The sequence below is a fragment of the Corvus moneduloides genome, chromosome 11 (genome assembly GCF_009650955.1).
Source record: "Corvus moneduloides isolate bCorMon1 chromosome 11, bCorMon1.pri, whole genome shotgun sequence".
In the NCBI taxonomy this organism is placed as follows: domain Eukaryota; kingdom Metazoa; phylum Chordata; class Aves; order Passeriformes; family Corvidae; genus Corvus; species Corvus moneduloides.
The window spans coordinates 19,986,257-20,007,870 of NC_045486.1; the positions used below are offsets into that span (position 1 = coordinate 19,986,257).

A 21,614-nucleotide genomic window follows, 5' to 3' on the forward strand; every position below is an offset into this window, starting at 1 on the left:
ACTGGGCAGAGCTCCCTAAAAATGCCAGCTCAGTGCTCAGCAATGGTTAAAACAAGAAACAACATCAGGAGTTTAGGATGGGGGAGAGATGACAACAGAACAGAAGAGAGTATTTACTTAAATTGTAGGATTTAAGGCTGTACCACATTTTGAACACAGCAGGAAGGTCTGTTTGTGCCCTGCAATTTATGTGTAACAAAATTAAGAGGAAGAGAAAAGAGCACCAGGGATTTGGAGAGATAGAAACCAGCTCCTACATGATAAGCACCTAACTGCATTAGGAGTCTTCAGCTGGGAGAGAAAAGGATGAGAGAAAAAATACAGTTATTTCCATAGGACAAGCACCACTCACATGCCTCTATAGTCATCTTGTAGGGACTGAAAAGATTTGAGTGAGAATTAGAGAAACTCAGAAAGTCAGCACTGTGCTGGGTATTTGTAGATATTCTCTATCAAACCACGACAAATCCAGTGAGAGGTGATCAGGAAGGGTGCTGTGTGTGAACAGAAAAGGGTTTTCTCCCACTCTGACTTCCAGTGATGTAGCAATCAATGAAAGGTTTTCCTGAATTGGAGGCTGATTTTCTATTGCTGGGCATTTGAAAGTCTTTTATGCTTTCTCTAAGTTGCCTTTTGGGATTTGTGTTCAGCTTGCTATGATTTTATATTTGAAATACCAGAGCCAAGGGCTTTTAAATTGCCATTTAGAAGCAACTTACACTATGACTTACACAATGACTTCTTGGCAGCTAATATTGCTCCTTGTTCATCCTGTTCAGATTTGGAGGGTAAGATCCCTTTAGTTGTTTTTTGGGTTTTTTGAATTAAAATTTCTAGATTACATTGAGTCTCTAGAATAGCATCTTTAAGCTAAACAACCTGCAAGCATTTTATCCCTTCAGCTGTTACTTCAAAATGCATAGATTGATAAAATCAATATTATTGAAAAATAAGCAATCTATTATTAATATAAATTACTTGCGCATCTCCTAATTTGAAAAGTATTTAGGACACAAGATTTAGGTGCAGATCTGTTCTCCATCTGTTCCATAGTTGTTGGAATCTGGATCTGCTAAGCCAGGACAGCCTAGGCTTTTCAGAATAATTATGGCTCAGCTTTAGTGATGCTCTTGTTCCCTCACAAAATCCTGGAGAGCACGTTTTGCCATGCTTGGCCTTTGTTTCATTAAGTAGGATAAACAGAGTTGCTTCTCCAACACAGAAAAAATACCAATATGACATAAAAACACTTAGAACAGTTTTGACAGTAAAGCAGAAAACCCACATGGTTTAATTTAAAGGGTTAAAAAGCTGTGCTGTGTTTACAAAAATTCTAAAAATAACTTGAAAATCCTTGAAAATGAGAGGTGAATCCCAGAGAAACATCTGGAGTGTCAATTTCTGGAATAAAGGTCCATGAAGAATATAAAAAGATGTTGAACTCAGGGTTTTTGTTTATACAGAGCCTGGCAACACAAAGCCCCATGAAAGTGTGCAATGTGTTTTTAAAAAGCAGGTTTAAAACACATGGGATTTTCATGCCAGATTTCTCACAAATACATAAAATTAAGGGGGAAAAAAAAAGAGGATGGGAAAGAGAAATAACATTTTCCCATGCAGGTATTCTGGGGAGTAGAGCAGACTCCACTCAATGTGGTAAACAGACAGTTTGCAGAAAGCCAGGCTGAAAAGAGAAGTACAATGAGGAACTCTGCAGTCAAAAAAAAAAAAAAATACAGAAGTTCCTCAACTAAATAAATGTTCAGTGCTAAAATTTATCATCGTGATTCTAGGAACTCAGTGATATCACCACAGGCTACAAAAATAGCCACCCAAGGAGTCACATGGAGTGATGTAATGTGAACATGGAAGAAATCCTTGCTTTTTTTAAACTGAAAAATTTATATTCAGCGAAACTCTGGGAAAAGCACAAAGCACCACAAAGGGCAGTGGCCCAGGTCAGGGGCAGTTCAGCTCTCCTGGTGCTCCAGCAGTGTCCCGTGGCAGAGCAGAGAAATCACTGCACGGAAGCGATGGGTAACACCTTTATTTCTGGTTAAACACATCATCACAAAGCCTCTTAATTCCCTCTGTTCGAGGAGGGAATAGATATGGAGTGTCCAGCAACCCCACCTGGAGGTTCTGCCCTCAGGAAGGCAGTTCATGGCTTCTCAAATACAAAGGGCTTTTGCTTTTCTATCACATGTCCTTGGAAATAAAGACACCCAGGAAATCAGAGATGCAGTGCTGGCATTTCAGTTTGGGCAGCCTGCACTCCCACAGTAACATGCTCCAGGATAAGGTTCTCCAAAATCTGAAGTATTTCAAAGAGCCCTTATTAAAAACATAATCCTAAAACATTTCTAAGGAAGAAAGGAAAAAAGATACAATAACTCTTGAGACTTCCATTGGAATATACTGGAAAAGACCAGAGTGCTGAGCTGTGACAGGTTAAAGATAATTAATGGTTGATGCAGTGTGTTCATCACTGATGGCAGCAAAGAGCATCATTCCATAGCCCTGGTGCATGAGATCATTGGCCAAGTGGGTATTGCTAACCACATGGAAGAACTCTTGCTCCTTCCAGCATGGAATGCAGCCAGAAAGAGAAACAAAAAAAAGTTTTAGAATGTCCTTCATGACAAAACAAACTTAAAAAGTGGCTCTGCCATGAGCTGCACATAACTTGCCAGGTCCATCTTTTAGAACTGGTCTTGAATTTTAATTAGCCCATAAATTGATTCTGCATTTCTCCCACATCAGGACACCAGTGAGGAGTTCAGCAACAGCCCCATTTGGCTGTGGAGCCTGTCACAGCTCCTGCTGGTTAAAGTTACTCTCATTATCCAGCTCCATTAACTCCAGCTTTCTTTTCTGGAATACCTGAATATTCAAGTGTGATTAATTCTCTTCACAGAGCTATGTGTTAACAAGGAAATATTGTGGTTTTAAGATAGAATGCACAATAAAAATATATACGACAATATCATGGCAAATTTCAGATGATAATGAGCAACAACCACAAAGGCTTTGGATTTGAAGCAGTGAAGGGCTCAAACTGTGGCTCTACCAGAAAGTACTTAGTCAAGTCACTCAAGGGAGTAACTGAAATTAGCAGATCTTAAATGTTTTACTGGCTCTGAGATTAAGTTAAATGCAATAAAGAGATTTCCAAGAATGGCAAAATGACTTTGTTAGTGATAGTGGGAATCAGTTGGGGAAAAGTGTGAACAACAAGGCAGTAACAGGGAATATCTATTGTACTGTACACCTGGAGCTTCCAAAGCATCAAAACTGGGAGACCACACTAAAGTAAAAATAGATAATCCTGTTTAGTCCTGTTTTTGTTCTCCCTCTGTTCCCAGAAGATAAGGGGGTATCTCAGATTATTACCACCACTCTCAATTCAAGAGCTCTTTCAGTGCCCCGCGTTTCACTCTGGGTTATTCTGTTCTGTCCCAGCCTTGCTGCTGCTGCTGCTTGCAGTGTACATCCAGGAGGAAACCAGCATTTCACAGGGGTCCTGTCCTGTCCTGGGCTGAAATCCACAGAGAAGCTGGAACTTCTCAAATCCTCACAAGACCAATTCCCATCCTCACATGACCCAAGGAAGTCACAGGACTTGGTGACACCGAACGAGAAAGGCTGAGGTGGAGCTGCCAGTTCTGCTGTGAGTTTTCCACGTGTCCCTGGATTTGGGCTTTGTGTGAGGGGCTCTGGAAGAGCCACTCAGTGCAGCTTCTACACCTGAGCACACGGACCCGCTGCCCTTCTGGGCTCCTCACGCACTCGTGGGCACCAGAACATGCCCCAGCTGTGCCCAAAGCAGCACCCAGAGGTTCAGAGCCTCTGGGACATCAATCATGCTGCAAAGGCCATCCCAGAGGTGTTTTGTGAGACATTAGAGAGAGTTAAATCTCCAATCTTCACTCCTTCTCTTTGCTTTTTACACTTCCATCCCTCAGTGAGAAAAGAGGAAGAAAAGATAAGCTAAACATCACAAGACTCCTGGGTGTTACTGCAATGAGCATGCAGTTCTGACATTCTGGAACATATTTGGAAGATGCTTTGTTCAGGAAGGGTCCACAGCCTCCCCAGGCCTCAATTTCCTATCCCTGCAGTGGAAATAGGTTCCCTTGGCCTTTCAACACTTCCACAACTGTTTATGAGGCATTGACAGTGGTTATATGAGGGACAAATTCATCATTCCAAATCCTGCCAGCACTGGACATAACTGTAATATTGCCAAGGAAAAGATCTCCAATGTTTACTAACACTGGAAACTGTGTTCATGAAGAGGGAGACACTGGAAAACAACAAAAAGCCCACCTGGATCAGGGAGAAGGATTGTAGAGCATAGAACAGAAAACAGAGATATTTACTGCACACGGCTATTTCCTACATAAAATTCTCCCTTCAGCCATGAGTCAGCTGGAGAAGTGTTATCCCACTTCTGGGGGATGAGAGGCAAAGTGAGCCATGGGAGTTAAGCAGGAGTGAACCTCACTGATGTCCCTGGGCCAGGCAGGTGGAGGTGTCCCTGCACAAGAAACTCCACCCTGTAGGTGAACATCCCAGCTGCAAAACCATGCTCCTCCGTCTGAGGAATCTGCCTCCCTTCTTTTCCATTGGATGTGGGGAATGAAGAGGGAAAAATCTCTCAGCAACCTGTAGAGAAACTCCTCACAGAAGGGCAGGCTCTCCAAGAGCATCTACTTGCATGTCTGTCCTCTCAGGAAAAACTGCTTCTGGTTTAAGTTTGATTTTCTTTTTCCATTCTTACCATTTGTTCCAAATATCTGTAAAATCTCACATGTCTGCCTAGGAAGAGTCTCACCAACATGCTTGCAGCATAAACAGTCTGCTCTTGCTGTCCAAAACATAAACAGAACCCAAATTAAGAGTTACTCACTGCTCAGCAGACTGAGTGGCATTAAAATGATATGAACTTTGCCCTTCCCTGCCTAGCAGCCCTGTTTTCCCCACGGCCTTTAAAAGAAGGAACAAAATTCAGGTGATGTTGCAGGAGTTACAGCTGCCCCCTGACATTTTTTTATGGAGACTATTTGATTCCAAATTGTAAATGTCTGAAAGTGCCATCCCAAAGCAGCAAGTTCCTAGAGAATAAAGGTGATGGCCACTTCAGTTCCAAGCTGTCTGAAGTTTTCTTTAGCTTGGGCTCATCTGATCTTTAATGGGAAAGACAATTAAACACCACTGACATCTAACATTCTGGGAGATCTGAAGAATACCAAGTAGTTTTCCTTCCAAAGCTATTTTTGAAGATGAAGACTTCCACTGGAAAGTTGAAAATAAGAAGTTACATGGAATTTATCTTGAATTCTCTGGCCACATACAAGTTTGTGTTTGCGTTAAGCTCTCATCTCCTGAAGGCAGTCATCAATAACTTGCTGTTTGATCCTGCACAGGGAAATTCTTCCCTGGATCCTCAGGAGTGTGGCACATCCGTGATACCATCGTGGCCTGGCTTGAAGAACAGACGATGGTCCCTGACCAATCCTTTTGAACTCTGGCAGAGCAGTGTGGTTATTTCTCATGATTTTACCAGGCAGAGAATGATTCTGTCCTGTGATCCAGCCATTCTTTTGGAAATCCAGCAGCTCCAGCTCTCTCATCACTCCCAGTCCTTTCACCATCTGCTCCTCCATCTCCTGGGATGCAGCATCCAGGTCATTACTTCCCAAGGCAGATGGACCCTTCTTTCTCTCCTTCAAGACCCAATGTGGTTTTTTTTCAGCTGAGGTTAAATGGGAAGCAGAATCAGGAATCCAGCCCTCACAGGAAAAAAGAAGCAGAAAGTATCCCAGAGTCCAGGCCAGTCCTTATCCCTTCTCCCCAAGGAACAGGAATGTAATTCATAAATAAGGACAGCAAACGAGAGCTGGATCCCACAAGGATTGCTCAGGGATGTCTCCAGTGGGTCACTGGCTGAGGGAAGGTAGTGGAGCTGCAGCTGAGGTGGCACTGGCAGCCTTTTTTTGCCAGGCAGCTTTAGAAGTGCCTGCTCCCCAAGGCAAACGGCATTCCATGAATTTAGGAGACTCCAGATAATCAAATAAATAGATACACACCCAACTCCGTGTGTTTTTCTTTTCTGTGGTAGAAGTTTTCTTCCACAGGTCATTTTGGGGTCCAGCCTGTGCTTTTTGAGGTTAGTTCTGTAATCCCAGCACCAAATTTATAGCTGAAGGTATTCTCCAGCTGTTCGTCACCGAGGGCCTACACACAGCAGAGTGCTAGCCACCAAAACAACAGAAAAAGGTTTAATCTCTCCTTTTCAGTGATGTCTGCAAGAGACCATGAGGGGAAGATAACTTAGAGAGGGAGGAAAATGGCCTTTTAGACTCTACCCAGTATGAAAGGGGACGGTGCTGGGAGAGGCTGAGCAGTTTTAGAGGATACAGCCAAGACTATTTTTGAAACTTGTCAACAAAACACCACAAAAATTAGAGGTAAAGTCTCTTTTGTATGTGCCAAGTCCTCAGGTTCTGCCAGACCCAGGTGGGATAACCCAAACCCAGCTCTGGTGGCTGGTTTTCCTCTTTTTCTTTTTGTCTTTCAGTCTCTCCTGATGGAACTGGTTTACTTTGTATAAATACACAAAAATAGGAGCAAAATCCTGGAACTTCTTTGTTCCAAGTGATTGGCCTAGACTTTGTGACAATTTGGAATGAAGGGATGCCTCATGTAAACCAGAAACTTTGTGTTAGAACTCTGAGACCTTCCCTGACATAAGCTGCACCAAAATAAATTGGTTTCCATGCAAAACTTTTGGGTGTGAATCTCATTTCCCAATGAAAAAGCATTTTGTCAAAAGATCCTTGATGAGTTCTTTTTCTGAAGAAATACGTTTTGAGTAATCACTCTACAGGCCAAGGAGATATTTGAAAATCATGAGTTTCATCAGTATCATCCCACAGATGCAATTTTACATAAGCAATTAACTTGACAAATCCACATAAGCATTCTCTACTGGTTTGCAGTCATTTTCAGGCAGCTGCAATTTATTGATGAGTGGTCTTTGCATATGAATAGAGTTTGATCTGTGCAGGACTAATTTCTACTTCTGAAAGAGATTTAACATCTTTTGCTTCCTGCTAGAAAGCAATTACAATTTCTGTGGACAATTCAGCACTGAACACTACCCTTAGATTGGAAGCTGGGTTTCATTCTTAACTTGTTTGCTTGCTTTTGATATTGCCCAATAAATTCCACTGAAGCAGAATCTTAAAGGCCCATCAAGTGATAATTTACGGGACTCTGAGCAGCGAAATTATGGGAACACAAGAGAATCTGAATGTTTTGTATTATCTTTGTGCTTACTCCAAACCAGACACACAAAGAGTCTTTTTGCAGTTGAGTGCTGACAATTTATGCTCCATTGCAAGGGAAGATGTGATCACAGAAGGGCCCTGTCAGGTTTCGTACAGGGAGATGGAGTTAAAGCAACAGTGATTGTGAATGGCAACCTAGGAAGCAGCTTTAACGTATATAACATACACATATTCCCTAATACTCCACGTTTTTCTGCTTGGCATGACCCCAGTGAGTTTTACTGACCTCTAGATGTAACAAGACTAAAGCAGAGGTGCCTCCACACAGTGTTGCTGCACCCTCCATGTGTAACCCCAGGGCAGCATCTGAAGAGGTTTGATGCTGGTGATGTAGGAACAGTTCAGGAATTCCTGCTAATGGAATTGACTGCATAGTTCAGTCTCTGGCCACAGGTACTGGCCCTACGATTTGGGAAATACATTTTTCTTGGATGCTCTCTTGTCACCACGTGCACAAAAGTGCCTGTGGACAGGACAAGCACCCTAAATTCCCAGCTTCTCAATAATTTTCCCTCCTGACTTGAACATCCTGTGTCTTGTTTCTAGAGCAGAGAGCAGGGACCACCACACCTCTGCTAACACAGCCAGCATATTTTCATTTCCCCTCTGGCCTTTTTAAAATCCAGCACAATATGGGTGTACAAGCTACCAATATTGAATTAAGAGTTCCACAACCGTGTTCAAAAGAGCTGTGAAATGCTGCATTTTGTTTGTTGAATAAGAAAAACAGTTTTAGTCCACTGGTGGTTGGAGACACTTCAGCAGTGAGATCATACCTTTTTATAATCTCAGTATTTAGAGTGTAATTGAAACCAGGAGAATAAAAAACTGCCTCTTGAAGACAGAATGTCTCTGCTGCAAATACTCACATTTGGAGGTGCAGGATGCAGAAAGGTGGGACTTAGAGCAGTTTATCACAAGCAAAGGGGCACAGAGCAATTAAGGTCATTTTTTCACATAAATTGATAGTTAATAATATAAAGGTGTGGTGGGTGTGGAAAAAAGGAAGAGAGGCAAGCACTGGATAAGAAATATTAGTGGGAAGGATTCATTTCACACCAGGGATTCATTTCAGCTGTATCAAAGAATGATGGTCCTGCTGACGCCATGGTGGGCTTTTTGTTGCTACCTTTGTCCACACATAAACACTTTAGTCAGTAATCACTTCCATTTCCAGGCATCCTGATCAAGCATCAGTGTTTATTCTGTGCCATGGCATCTATTTAGTCTTTACAAAATTGGCGTGACAGCCGTATTTGAATCTGGACAATTCTATAAACAACATTGCACAAGCTTCTGATTAAGGCCTAAGTGTGTAAAACTTTGTGTACCAGTAGTTCCTCATTAGCCTGCACTCAAGAATTCGAGAAATTCTTTGGTGAAATAATAAATTTCCCCCAAGCCCTTGTTAGCAAATCAATTCTGAATTGATGTGGCATCTGCTCATTCACAGTTTCATCAGCTCCTGAACCAATATCAATTGGTGGGATTCTCCTGGAAGAGCTGAGGCTGTCACTGCATTCTTTCAGCTCTGTGTCTGTAGGGAGAATGGGGCCAAAGAAGGAACCAGGAAAAGGTAACAAAGCATTCTTCTGGGATTTTGAGGCTTTGAGGAAAGGACTGCGGGATTTTGGCAGCATGTGAAGGAATCCAAATGCAAAGCCTGTGAGAGAAACCAGATTCACAAAGGTGCTGGCAAACAGTGGGAGGCACTGGCTGGCAAGATGGGAGAGTGATTAACCCCAGGAAGCTGGCAGGGAGGCTGAGGTGGGAGGCTTGGGGGCAATTCAGCCAGGTTTGGGGTTGTTTTTCACTGCTCCACACCGAGCTGGTTCTTACAGCTTCATCCTGGCAAGTGGGCACAGCAGGAGTCGGCAAGGCAGGATACTCTAAACTCGATTTTGAAATTGAGAGCTGCCTATCTGCAGAGGTAGCTGTTATCAGCCTGGCTTTATTATCAGCCAGGGCAAACACTTCCTTTGCATTGCAGCCACTTTCCCCAGCAGGTGCTCAGGTGGCCGCTGGTTCGGCTGCACTCCTACATCCCTCGGTGCAGCTCCTGGTGTCCAGGAGAAAGGAGCAGCCTTGTGGAAGCAACCCAGCAGCAGGACACCTTTAAGTGCCCTGATGGGACCTCAGAGTGTCCTCAGAGAAAGGCTTGTGTGGATGGAATAAACGATTTTCCTTAATTCACTCACATATGCAAAACTGCACTGAGCTGGTTCTAGACTGATTTGAGCTCCTCTGAGAGAACTGTATCTTGGGTAACTCCAAGAATAATAAATGAATAAAAAAGTAGCATAGAATGAATTTGAGCTTTTTTAGAAGCCTTTCAGACACAGGTTCCTTCAACTGAATTAGGAGAAAGGAATGACTATCAAACCTGTTGGGGTTTTTTAATCTCAGTACATAGGAACATCAGCTTCTGTAATGCAATCTAGTGATATTTTCTCAAGAATAAAAATTACTGCAAGAATCCCCTCTTCCACGTGCCCATACCCTCCCACAGCATCACCCACCCCTCACAGTATGGGGTGAAAACTTTGACGGAAGGAGTTAATTTGGGCAGAGGAAGAGCTGACATAGCCAGCGAGACTGCACATCCCCTGGTGTGTAAATTAACTGCAGGGACTGGGTAAATTCCCCAGTTCTGGCTGCTCAACATAGGCTTCAATATCTGCCTGCCTAGTTCCAAGCACTGTTTATTTACTCTGTGAGCTGAATACCTTCAAAAGGGACACAAAACTGTCCCAAGGGTCTCTTGCACACCTTGTGTTTCCACACAAAGAACCAGAGCTGTCTCCAGCCCATGTGTAAAATTAACTGTGGCGTTTAAATGCTTTTCACAGCTAAAATTTATAAATCAAAAAAAAAAATTTTAAATAAATAAAATAGCCCCAATTTATCATACATTAAATGGCTTTCTCAGGACAGGAACCTTATATTTTTGTACTCACCAATATATCACATACTGTGAGTAAAAGTAAAACCATATCCACGTTTTGAAACAACAAAACAAGATTTATAAATGTATATGCAACTTTAATTTATAATCTGAAGAGCAGAGTTCCTTCTGCACCTTGGAAACTCTACCTTTGATTAAACAGCGATTACAATCTTCCCTCAGATAAAATATATGTGTGTGTGTATATATTTATGTGTATCATTTCAAAATCAAAGCCTTGCACTTCTGGATGTCATCTGCTGGCAGTGGGAGCTGATCCCAGCACCCCAGAATGCAGCTTGGCAGGTATTCATCTCCTGCCTATAAAGGGCTCTCTAATTGCCCTGGGTTTTTTCCCTTTTGAACTGGCTCACTAACCTGTAATTTCTCCTGCTATCTCCCCAAAGGTAAGTGAGGTATCTGGTACACCCAAGGAATTCCTCATCTGCTACAGGTGACTTCAGCTTGGGAGTTGCCATCACCAAGGAAGAATGAATTTCCATGTACCCAGGTTTCAGTAACATCCCTGGGCAGGAGGCATCGCTCCTGCTTCCATCTTTACACCGTTTGTTAGCTCTTAGGAGGAGAACAGCAAAGCCTTTGTGAAGCCTCCTCCTCTGAGCTCCAGCACAAGACCAAAACTGGGAGAGATTCTGATCATTGAGTGAGTATTGACTTGATTTAATAAGGTGAGAAGAGCCCCAGTGAGCAATCGCAATTGCTGCTGCTCCCCAATGGCTCCAGGTGCTGAGCAATTCAGCCTGACACACTTTGTCTTCCCCCTTTTGCAAAATCAGGGTTGTTCTTGCATTGGGCACTTTGCACTCAGGCAAAGGCATTACAAGGAATCCTCCACTGTCTCAGCTTGAAAAGATTCTGCTGTTAATGAGCAGCTGGTCAAGGCCAAAGCCGTGTGAAAGTGGGGAGGAGGCTGCAGGATTAAATGCAGAGGAGCATGGAGTGACAGTGGGTCTGTGGCAACCAGAAAAAGGGCTGAAATATGAAAACACCAACTCCTCTCCTTTTACTCACTCTGAGAAACATTCTTCTTCCTGCTGGCATCAAGCCCCTGCTTTCATTGTGGCCTCGGTCTTGTTGCACATGTGGGGAAGTAGACAAGACACCAGGAAAATATTCAATCCCAAGCACCTGGAGTTTGGCTTTTGGAATGCACAGGAAGGCCAGGATTTATAACAAAGTCTGGGATAGCCTTTACTCCAGACAGCAGCACTGCTTTCCCTGCCTCAGCATTCAAGCCTCTGTACCCAAAACTGTTCTGTGTTTTTTAGTACTCATAACTACAAAGTTCATTTCAAATCCACCACAGATTTCCTAACAAAAAGTCTGAAATCATTTTCTCTATGGAAGTTATGGGAGGAAAGTCAAGTTTCAGCCAGATGGCTTAGGTATTGGTGAATTGGTGGGCAGGCAGATTATAAATTCAAGTGAAACCAGTGAAATTATTCCCATGTCCGTGCTAAGAAGTGAAAGTAAGAAAAGATAATCCAGTCTGTGGGGTGTCTCTGTGTGTGTGGTACTTCCAGCAGCACTGGAGACAGTGGGTGGAGAGGTTGGAGGGGGTGTGGAGACATCTTACAAAAGCAAAAACAACCTGCAAGTGCAGCCAAAAATACTTTGCTTCAAATTCAGTCACTGAGTTAAAAATGCCAGCGAAGCCCCAGAGTGTGAACCTGCCAGCATTCAGCAAAAATGTTTATTCTCTTTTTTCCTTTAATACAGTTCCTGCAGTAATTATTTCAATAATTACACCCTGAAAGAGTTGGAGAGCAGGGGCTTGGCTCCTACAGAGTGCTTCAGCTTTTAGATTTATTTTCTCTACCTCTGTGTTCACGGTTTTATTGGTATGCAAACAATATTTGTGCAGGTGCCTACCTGGGGTTTGGGGCATGCAAAGCCAGGGCTTGCCAAAACTTTGCATTTTTTGTTTTCCTTTTCTTAAGCAAACAGTCATTTCTCATACCAGAGCGTTTGGGCACCAGGGGGATGTATTCTGTATAAAAGTCCACATTCTTTATGGAACTGTTATACTTCCTTCTTGCACTGCAAGTGAACGGGGGACAAGATAGAATAGAATAAAACCTTGTGACAGAATTCTGGAATCTTTCTCTGCAGCCTCCAAAGTTAAAAGGTTTCTCTCCTGACCGCCTGATACACTTCCTGCTACCTGATACACTCCAGGGTAACAAAATACTTGAGGCAAGGAGAAAGAGTGACTCCTGGTTGAGAATATCCAAAGGAGGGGACAAGCAAAGGACCTTCAGACATGAGGTTCTTCAAGCAGGGACTTCTGGACACCTCGTGGGATCAAAATGAGCAAGTCTTAAACCTGAGTGTCAAACTGAATCTGCTGCTATTCAACTGATTTTAAAAGTTAATATCATCCTGAGTATCAAAATGAAGAAGCATTTCATTAAATTTTCAGGGCACTATGATTCAAAATGAATAAGCCCAACCCATCTTTTGGGGGAGAACTGTGTGAGCAAGGGGTTTGTGCAAGGATCAGTGCAGTGCCACAGCTCCTTTTGGAGTGAATGCTGCTCCATCCTTGGGCTTTGCTGGCAGCTCTGCTCCTCTCTGGGGCTTTCTCTGGCACCACCACCCCGCTGGGCTTTCCCAGGAGGGATGTGCTAAGGGGAAAAAGCACACCACTACTCTCATGTTCTCCCAGACAGAGGAAGGAGCACAGAGCACCCCAGCATGTGGCACAATCCAAACCAGAGGAACATTCAAAAAAAATGGGAAAAATGTCACATTTTGTGTGAAATGTCAGAAATGAAGGAGGCAGCGACCACATCAACTACAACAGGGCCCACACTCAGCAGGAGCTGAGGGAGTGCTGACTTCACCAGGGGATGCAGGGCAGGGAGCCAACGACATTAATCCAACATGCAGTGCCCAAAACACTCATCCCAACCTTTTTGCTTCAGATTTTGAGGCTGCATGGGCTACCTGTCAGTGGAGGGAAACACAGGGTGGCTTTGGAGCTTAGAGGGGAAAACACAGCAACAAAACATTTGGGGAAAAAACTTAATACACTCCCATTTTGTTATTCCTTCTCCCCCAGCCTGATTAATGGTAGTTTATCAAGGATTTGGATTGGGAATATAACTTGACATTATACTTAACTTGTAAACTCCTCTTTCAAAACTGAGGACAAAGTGTGCTGCATTGTCCAACACAAGCAGGTGTCTCTGCCAAGAAAAAGGACACTGGGCAAAGGGGTTCTGATGGCTATAGTTTGGCACAGGTCTGTGTCTGTAAAAAACCTCCATTTCCACTCATTTGGGTGGGGAGTTTTTATGGAACAAGCTTGATTAGGTTGCTTTCCTAAGGAGAGGAAGCTTATGTAATGGTTCAGTCTATCTCTTGCTCCAAATTTCATACATATTTAACACATGAGTCAAGGCCTCAAAAATAATTAATTTTCTAAAGTTTCTTGGAAGTCAGCAACTGAAGACAGAAAACGGAACCATGTTCATTCCTCAGCTGAAGGAAAGACAGAACTCAGGCACCAAATATCCTGTTTATGCAGCAGGCTGGCCAGTGCCCATGCACCTGAGGCTGAATTAGCCCCACGATGAGAGGGGTTTGCCCCCTGAAATGAGGACCACAGTTCAGATATCTTTATTTATCATACTGGGGAGCCGAGGTGCTTTAGGGACGAGACCACACAAATCTGTGGTGAAACTGCTCTAGTCTTGCTGCTCATGGAGCAATGGGGGTTTTTATCCCCTTGAAATGTGCTCTGACATTCAGAACACAGTAAGCTCAGTCCCCTCATTCTTTAAAAAAGCCATGGAATACTCAACAAACTGTACCAAAGATGAGGCACAACGCAATTAAAATCCTGGGAAGTATCCACAACATTCTGGTCCTTGACCATGGTGTGAATGGGCAAGGGTGGGGAATCACCTCTGATCCACCTCTCTCAGCTCACTTGGATTTCCCCAGGCTGCCAGAGAATGGGAACGGGACTGGGGCTGCTGCTCAAGTGCAATCTGTTGGCTCTGATTCTGCTGAGGAATAATAGCAATGCGGTGATATAACTGCAGGAAACTGTCCAAAATCATCAAATGCCTCACTTTGGTGGGTTTTTTTTTTTTCTTTCCTTATATCTGTGTCATTCCCTTTCCATTTGTTGTTCACAGCCTGAATTCCTCAGATAACTTTGCTGCAGACTTGACTTTTACTGCAGATACAGAAAACTGCCTGGAAGTTTTGCTCCTTGATTGTTCTGGCTGCTGTCCAGCCCCAGTAACACTCAAGACGCAACACATCCAACTTGCTCCAGCAATCATTCTGTAAAATACAGCAAAAAAACCCAAAGGATCCTACACAAAATTAGCTGCTACCTTAATTAATGACTTCAGGAAGCAGTAAAGGTGAGTCTGGCCCAGGTCTTTGGAAGGGCAATTCTAATTTTGCTGGAGAGGTGAGGTGAGCCTAAAATAAATCAGTACAGGGCTAATAGGAGGTCAGTAAACATTGGAGATTTTCGGTTAATAATGGGGGTTTTCTACCCAATTCCCAGAGGGTGTTGGTAGCTCTGGCTGCACCCTGGGCACACCTTGAAGCTGTTCCCAGCACCTGCTGCTGGAAAATGAATGTGGAGACACCGGGGTTGCACCAGGCAACTCTTTTAACAAAAACGGAGCTGATTGCTGTGAAACAGAGCTTCAGCCGAAAGGAAAGCTCCTCAATAACAGCTGGAGCTGCACGAAGCTCATAAAGACAGCAAGGCAGGTTTGGAAGCTGCCCGAGAGCGTGACACACATCATACACTGTACACCCAAGTGCTGGGGATAGCCACGCCCGGCGCCCCCAGGGATGCACACGGCGGATTTGGGGTGTCTGTGCAGGGACAGGGGCCGGACTGATGTTCCTGTGGGTCCCTCCTGACTCGGGATGTTCTGTGATTCCATCAAAAACACCTGTGCAGTTTGAGCTCCCCTCCAGCTTCCTCCAGAAAGCACAGTGTGAGCTGCTGCTCTGCAGATGAAGAACCAAAGCAAATCTCAAAATTGCCTAACAGGGCAAGGTGCTGGGCCCCATTGCTCCATCCCCTGCAGGAGCCCGAGCTGCAGACGGGACTTTGCAATCCCTGAGCAGCACAGGCTGCTCCAGGCTGAGCACAGGCTGCTCCCGTGGAGCAGCAGAACTCCCCAGCGCTCACCAAATGCTAATGAGGGCCAGGATTAAACTGTGGCACACTTGGAAAACGCAGGCCTTAATGCACATTAATCTCAGCCATGGTTTGGAAACTCCTGACCTACATGCAGGGAGCTCCCGGTGCAGATGGGCTATCGGAGCACCGGGACTGTGCGGATATAATTCACTGTTATGCAAACACGCAGCTACTTTTCAACCTCACTTTCACACTCCTCGCGGGTTTCGTCTCAAAGCATCAGAAAGGGAGGCAGAAATAAAGTCTCCTGCAAAGAGGCTTCGATTAAATCTAGAAAGGATTTTTGCAAACAAGTCAAAGGCACGCAGCCTGAAAGCCTGAAATGGAACGGTGCTGCTCCAGGAAAGGGCAGTCACACCTCAAAATACAACTTTGTACCTTGTGAACATGAATCCCTGTGCTGCTTTAATATTTAAGTAGAAAACGACAATTTCAAAGATTATTAGATTACGAATTTTCCTTAGAAAATGTGGAAATTTCCACCAAATCGTTCATACAAAATTCATAAACCTCCCCTTAGAAATAGCACTGGGGCTCTTCCATCTGATTGCAGACTAATTAATTTAACCTTTGGAAGCAGGTTCGGCAAGTATTTAATCCTGACCCTTTAGCCTGGAGTCACAGATCCATTATTAATCTTCCAGACAATTGAAAGCGCTGCAAAAGCTGTGAAAACCCCATCGCCCCCACCCGGCCCCCCTGGCACTCACCAGAACCGTGTTCCCACACCCAGCCAGCCCACGGGCACCATCCGGGGAGCTCTGGATCCACGGAAAATCCACAGGGACCCGGCTGGGACTGCTGAAGCAGATGCACCCGGGGTTAGCAGTTCTCGGGGAGAGCCGAGGCACCGGGAATGGTTCTGCTTCCCAAAAGGCTCCAACGCGTTCTTTGTGCGGGCACAAATACCTGGCCCCACAGGCTGAGCCCGGCAGGGTCACACGGGTGACAGGGCTAAAAAAGGCAACTCCAGAGGTTTAATTTAAACTGCCCCATAATGCTGGTGTTTTCCCCCGGGGCTGCTCTTCCAGCCTTTCCTACAGCTTTCCTGGAATTTTAATATCCCGCTCTCTTCGGGTTTGTACTTTTTGATTCTTTTATTTTTAGCTGCAGTATTTCACAGTGGTCTGCAGAGCCTGCTTGACGCCAGCAAATGTAACTGGATCCCGAGTTCCTGCGAGCCAGGAATCGCAGCCACGATCAGCACGCTGCGAGAGCACAAACCCCGGCACTGGGCACAAGCAGGGAGCCCGAACCCTGCCCGGATCCCAGGGCTTGGGAAAGGAGGCACGGGGAGCTCCTCGGAAGGGAAAGAAGAGCTGGGAAGGGTTAGGGGTAAGCAAATAGAAATCGAAGATGCCGAAAGGTCTGTCCCGCAACAGATCTGTGTGAGCTGGCTTCCAAAAGCTCGAGTTTACAGAAAAGCCCGAGATATTTCACTGCAGTGAGCTGGGAACGGGCCCGGCGCGCACAACGCGGGCTGCCTTCAGAAGGGGCTGCTGTCAGCAAGGCTGGCTGGGCTGGCTAAATAAGAAAAGGCTGCTTGGCAGCAGGTCACTGCTGACAGGCATCTCCCAGGCCACTTTTTCCAAGTTATGATGGCTCGTTTGACGCACACAGAGCTGCAGCTCCCAGATAAATCAGGGCCACATCTCCCGCCCCGCCTTCGGTGGGCAGCTGTCAGGTTCTTACCTTTCCCTTCCCCACTGTACAACTGGAATAAATCCGGCTGAGTTCCCTTGCCTGAACTGACTTTTTAGCTTTCTGTAGCAGAGAACAAAGTGAAGGATTGCCAGTTTATCTGATTGAGAAACTGAACATCCCGACTATTCTAGGATCTGCAACCACGGCAACGTGTCTGCAACAGAGTGTGACGGCTCCAAGGAAGAAAGAAAGAGTGTGTGGAGGCATTTTATGTCGCAGAGGTGACACGGTGAGCCAGCAGCAGAGCCTGGGCTGGAGTGGGGTGTTCAGCCTGCCCATCCCGTGCGCCGCTCACCGCAGCGCTGCTCCTGCCGCAGCCTCCAGGGAATGAAGTCCAAAAGGCTGGGAATGCTCCGCTCCTGCCCTCGCACTGCGCTTCGCTGCTTGTCTGTGTCTTGGCAGGGCTCAGAGCTTGTTGCCAGGAAAGAGGGTACATCAAGGCAACCAGAAAGCACTGGGCTCGCCGCGGAACAGCCTGGAGAGGCAGGAGCGCCGGGCTGCCAGGGCACTGCACGTACAGAGTGTGTGTGACACTGACAGTGCCTGGAAACGACATCTTCACGAGGCAGCTTCTCTGTCCTTCTGTAATGCAGAGTAGAACAAGTTGAAAGCAGAGATCTTAACAGAGCAACTGTGACCTGTCAGCTTTCTCCACTGCATGAAGAAGGTCATGTTTTTTGGGGTTTTTTATTCCTGGCATATTTAAAACTGGTTTGGGCAAATTATGTAACCTGAGCATGTTTCCTTGGCAAGGATGGCATTGAGTATTTCATATTTGCTCACCTAACTGGGAGCAGTCCTGCCAGCTGTCCCTGATGCCACCTCACACAGAGGCAGGAAGGGTTCTGCCTTCACTGCTCTGCTGTGGCACAAACTGGGAAGAGATTGTAAAAACATACCTCATGTAACCTCCTGTGTGCTCCTCCTCTCACTTTTCAGGTACTCTTTGGATCACATTTCCTCTTGGTCCTCCTCAATCCTGATGAACCCTTCATTTTCTTTGTGCCAATTAGCAAACTCCTAAAAGGAACCACAAGGACAGTGACATTATTTACCCTCAGTGCTGACTATCAGAGTTCAGGAGCTGCTGTTGCCACTGTGATGCTGCAGCATCGCATCACATCAAGCACAACTGAAGTGAAAAACTTGTTATTCTTTCATGTTGATGCAAATTTTCCATAGAATTGTTCTTCTCATCCAGATTTTTCCTTAAGTGACCCAAAGCCTTCGCTTTCTCTCCCTGCTGCTGGCTGGCAGCCTGAGACACCTCCTTGAAAGTGCTTCATATTCAGGCTCAATGATGAGTCAAAAACTGGCAATTTGCCCATGTCCCATTGCCTTGCTCTTTTTTTTAAGTGGTAGAACAGTAATGGTGATTTGTTAAGGGAATTTCTGATCTGCTATTAAATTTTTTGTGGTCTCTAACACTCTGGATGCACACAGATTCTGCCAGGGAGTGTGAGCTGACACATCAGCTGGCAGAGAGCTCTGGAATATTACGACTGTCGCAGAAATCTCTCAGATTGGTCCACAGGGCTTGGAGAAGGGGCTCAAGGCAGAAAGCCCAGTGAGTGCTGAGAGTGGGCTGGTTCCTGGGCAGCTGGGAGCAGCTCTGGACTATCCAGCACCAAGGAGCCCCCTGAGGTGAGCACAGCCCTGTTCAGCCCGGCCTTGGGCACTGCCAGGGATCCAGGGGCAGCCCCAGCTTCTCTGGGCACCCTGTGCCAGGGCCTGCCCACCCTCACAGGGAAGGATTTCTCCCTAATATCCAATCTCAACCCACTCCCTTTCAATTTAAACCCATTCCCCTTTGTTCTGTCCCTCCAGGCCCTGGTAAAGTCTTGCCCCATCCTTCCTGCAGGCACTGGAACACCACAGTGAGGTCACCCCAAAGGCTTCTCTTCTCCAGGCTGAACAATCCCAACTCCCTCAGCCTTTCCTCACAGCAGAGCTGCTCCAGCCCTCTGATTAACCTGGCCTCCTCTGGACTGGCTCCAAAGCAGATTGGAGCAGCAGAACAGAAAACGTGGGGCACCACACTGGGCTCTGCCCTGCTTGGGAAGAATATTCCATGAGAATATTCCAGGAGAAAGCATGGATGGCCACAATACAATCCCTTTTAAAGTTGAGACCTGAAGTATGACTGGGGGGCTATATTACAACCTGTTTAATGCATTCCCTTGCTAAAAGTGATTGTGAGTGGGCTCTGTGTTTGCACAGAGCTCTGCATGTGCATGGCAGCGCTTTTTTGGTGATGGATGGTGCAGAACTGTTTGTGCTGGGCAGGGAGTGCAGCCAGATGTCCCAGGATGTGCACATAGCAGCCTGAGGCAGTTATGGAGAGAAAAGGGGGCACTGATGATGGAACACCGAGGACTGAGTCTCCACTTCTGGTCATAATTCATCCACTTCTTGCATTTCCCTCGGCAAGAAATATGGATAAGGGACCCCTGAGTGCAGGACACACAAGAAGCCATAAGCTCATGCCATGTAAATATTTGTAAAGCAGGCAGGGAGTCCTGTGCATCAGGGTAAACAGGAATCCTGCTGTGCTCTCCAGGGCGAGGGTGTTTTATTCAAACCCTAATCTCTGTAGCTGCCCCCAATAAACAGCTTCTTTACAACCCATCTCTAAAAAGAGATTGCTTCCTGCCTGCCCTGACATGTCCTTGCAGGCACCCTGCTCTCTGCTCTGCTGATTTATTATTTCTTTTTTTGGAAAAAAATTATTTATTATCTCTTTTATTGGTAAAAACCAATAATCTGGGAATCTGTACTGGGCAGAAGGCAGGGCTTAAACCCAGTGATACTGAGGTAACTGTGGAAGGCATAGATAATTCAAGTTCAACTCCAAAGGTTTTTATTGAGTCCTGTGCCTTCAGAGAGAGCAATTTTAATTATGTTTTTCAGAGGGGGTGAGAGTGCCCACACAGCCTGATCTGCAGGATCTGCAGCTGGGGTCTCTCAGGAAAGAAGTGGACTCCCATTTTTTTATTTAAGTTACTTTGTGGAAGATCTTGTCTCTCTTTTTTGATGAGTACAGAGTGTGCCAGGATAAGCAGAGCCAAACCATTTCACACTAATTCCTTCAATATGAGGATTTCACTTTAGACTGGGGAGGCTGTGATCTCCTCTCTCTTGTTTCACTGGGAGAGAAGAATTGCACATCTGTCAAATGCTGACCAGACCCAGCTCTCTGAGCTGTTTTGCTCAATCCATGGTTTTCATTGACACATTTTTTCCAGATCACAGCTGACAATGTCCCTGTCACTGGTGCCATCAGCCAAAATGCTTAAATACCTACTTTCCTAAATGTTTCCTGAAACAGGGGGAAAAGTGTACCCCTCATTTTTTATGTATCATGGTCTGGACATATCCATAAACTGAACATTCATTAATAAATGCACTTTGTACTACTTTTGACCTATTTTTTTGTGGGCAGGGAAATTACCTGAACTACTTCACTGATGAAAAAAGCATTATTTATACAAAGAGTATTTTCAAGGAGCTCAGGCTCCTACCAACATCACTCACTTACTGACTTGGACTTGCTTCTTGAGTGCTGTTCCAGAGTTTTTACTTGGTTTCTTTCTGTTTTGGGGTCCCATTTCTGGCTGCTTATGCAGCTCAGAGGAAGGCCAGTGTTTGCAGAAGTGCAGGTATCAGAGTGGGGCAGGGCACACAGTCTGCAGCAAATCAGATTCCCACCTGCAGTGAAGGGTGTCGCCACTAAAATGAGCAAATAAATTCATTTCAGATGGTTTACTACAGTGATTAAAGAAGTATTTCCTTTTCAGAATCAAAGTAGGCCACCCTACCTGGTCTCTTTTTACATCTCTTATCTTCTGATAGACCAAACTGCAAACCCTACTGACTAAAATATGCCCTACGCCCTCATTCTTGTAGGTTAATACTCAACAAAATTAAAAGTAAAATAACTTTAACCAAATCCGGGATTTCTTACAGCAGTTGCTGTACCTGGTCACTTGGATATTCGAGGATGATGCAATAGTTAACATTTTGTTTGCCTTTCTCACACAGGCTCCCACGCCCTTGAAGTCTCCATGTAACATAAATTGCTTTATAGAGGAGACACTGGAAACCAGGAACCAAATCTGAGCAGGGGAGTGAACTCCCCTATGACCATTACATCACTGAGAAGTATCACCAGCCTCTCTCTTCTTTAGAAGACAGCAATCACACCACATGGCTAAACAGAAAACTGGATTTTTTTGTACATCTGGGACAGGGCCGAGCCTGGAAACGATGCAGAAGTAATATAACTTTGGAGAAAAAGAACTCTTTCGGTTTTTTTCTTACCTCATAAAACTGATGACCAGAATAATTCTGATGATTCCGATAGCTCGGGGTGAGCTGGGGTGTCAGGAGTTCAGGAGTGCAGCAG

The 21,614-nt window shown here is 45.1% G+C and overlaps 1 protein-coding gene across 1 annotated transcript in view; it reads right to left on the bottom strand.

Annotated features, from left to right (window-relative positions):
* Window positions 1-16,446, bottom strand: part of RAF1 (Raf-1 proto-oncogene, serine/threonine kinase) — a 66,213-nt gene extending 49,767 nt beyond the window's left edge. The window contains exon 1 of the mRNA XM_032121123.1: window positions 16,216-16,446. The gene's annotated coding sequence lies outside the window, so the exon portion shown is untranslated. The remainder of the gene's footprint in view (window positions 1-16,215) is intronic.
* Between the last annotated feature and the right edge of the window lie 5,168 nt (window positions 16,447-21,614).